Source organism: Penaeus monodon, chromosome 30 (assembly GCF_015228065.2).
Source record: "Penaeus monodon isolate SGIC_2016 chromosome 30, NSTDA_Pmon_1, whole genome shotgun sequence".
NCBI lineage: Eukaryota > Metazoa > Arthropoda > Malacostraca > Decapoda > Penaeidae > Penaeus > Penaeus monodon.
In genome coordinates, this window is record NC_051415.1 from 1,368,722 (window position 1) to 1,369,228 (window position 507).

The following is a 507-nucleotide window of genomic DNA, read 5'->3' on the forward strand; positions in this document are numbered from 1 at the left end:
ATAAATTTTGAATGTAAATTTAAAGCATTTACTGGCGAGTGTGTTTTGATCATCGGTGAAGAACATACATTTGTTTTATGTTATAATTACGAGTCTGGCTGATCTATCCACAAGAGTATGGAATTTAAACTGAGAACCTTGAACATTTATGTTAAAGTTGTCGAAATAAGTTTTGAATTGCATATATGTATGAAATGTGGAATATTCTATACTTATATTGTGGATCATTTGTTTTGTGATGTTTAAATAGATAACATTTTGGTATTTGAAACAATATTTCTATGAATTTCAATTGTGATATATGCAGAGATATTTGCATATGAAACGTGGAATATTCTACACGTCTACTGTGGATCATAGAATATGTGATATTGTTTAAATAGATTACATTTTGGTATTTAAAGTCTAATATTACTGTATACGTTTATACTATCGATCCATAACTTTGTGATATTAGTCTAAAAATATATGTAACATTATATGTTTGCAAATGGAGTAATATTCAAA